Raw genomic sequence first — 1,144 nt, forward strand, 5'->3', positions numbered from 1 at the left:
TGGAATGTGGGCATGATGTGGGACCAAGTGACGAGTAAACACCTCTGTGGACTCCTTCAGGTGACTAGGATACACTAAAGAAGCAGTTCTGAAACTTTGTGAAAAGGAAAACCTGTAACACTCTTCAAAATAAGTAAGGATTGCAAAGAGGACTTGGTAGCATGTCTATGTCTACCTACACTTTCTATATTTGTAATTAAAACAGAATCTTAAAATGTATTTATTTATTTTAGAATAAAACCCAACTCATTACATACTAATAAAAGCTGTCTATTGATACACAAAACTGTTTTCTATAACAAAAAATAGTTGCATTGTTTTACATTTGGAAATCTCATTAACATCTGACTTAGGATAACACAGCCGTTTTTTCATGCTTGTTTCTGTATTTGGGCTCTCTGTTTTCTATCGTATGAAGAAATCGATACCCATGTAGATACATATTTGGAAAAGGCAGGAATAATTTAAAAGCCTTTTCAGTTAATCGGGTATATTCTTTGGTATTACACCAGAATTTAACGAGTGAGAACTTCTAGGAGTTGTACAAGTTTGGAACATGGAACAAAATCACTGAACACTCTGTACTTTGCAGTATTAAAATTCATCAGTTGAACTTGCATTTTGAGTAGATCTTTCACTGATGCATAATATCACTATTGATATCACCATGATATACAATTAAGCAGTGGCCATTGGAGATATCAGTTATACAGCACTTTTAAAATTATATTAATATGTTGCTACTAAAGTCATCAGAAATATCTCCTAATACTGGTTCATTTGGGTTGCAACACAAATAATTGCACAAGTGCATTACTTTGACACAGTCCACTTCCGAAAGTGGTCAAGAGTTTTATGTATATTCTCTACATTAAATATTAAAAAATATTAGAATTAAAGTGTAGAGATTGAATAAAATTGGTTATTTTCAGAGCTTTAAGAAGGACTCCCCACCACTACCACCAGCCTGTGAGTGAATGGCTGGGTCAAATGTGGTAACTGATGCTACAGGTCGGTGTCATTGCCTCAGTCCCTGCTAAGTTACCAGCAGTTTTACCCATCACTCTTTTGCATTATGGGTCCTATGTCAGCCCAGTAAAAAGCAAAGAATATCTTAATATTATGAAAAGACTTTGATCTGGCC

General features: G+C 34.6%; 1 protein-coding gene across 1 annotated transcript in view; it reads left to right on the plus strand.

The window, feature by feature from the left end:
* The window catches only part of KYNU (kynureninase), a 141,054-nt gene that overhangs the window by 89,634 nt on the left and 50,276 nt on the right, over positions 1 to 1,144 (plus strand). The window lies entirely within an intron of this gene.

The sequence above is a fragment of the Otolemur garnettii genome, unplaced genomic scaffold (assembly GCF_000181295.1).
Source record: "Otolemur garnettii isolate 467f Iridium unplaced genomic scaffold, OtoGar3 scaffold00064, whole genome shotgun sequence".
Lineage (NCBI taxonomy): Eukaryota > Metazoa > Chordata > Mammalia > Primates > Galagidae > Otolemur > Otolemur garnettii.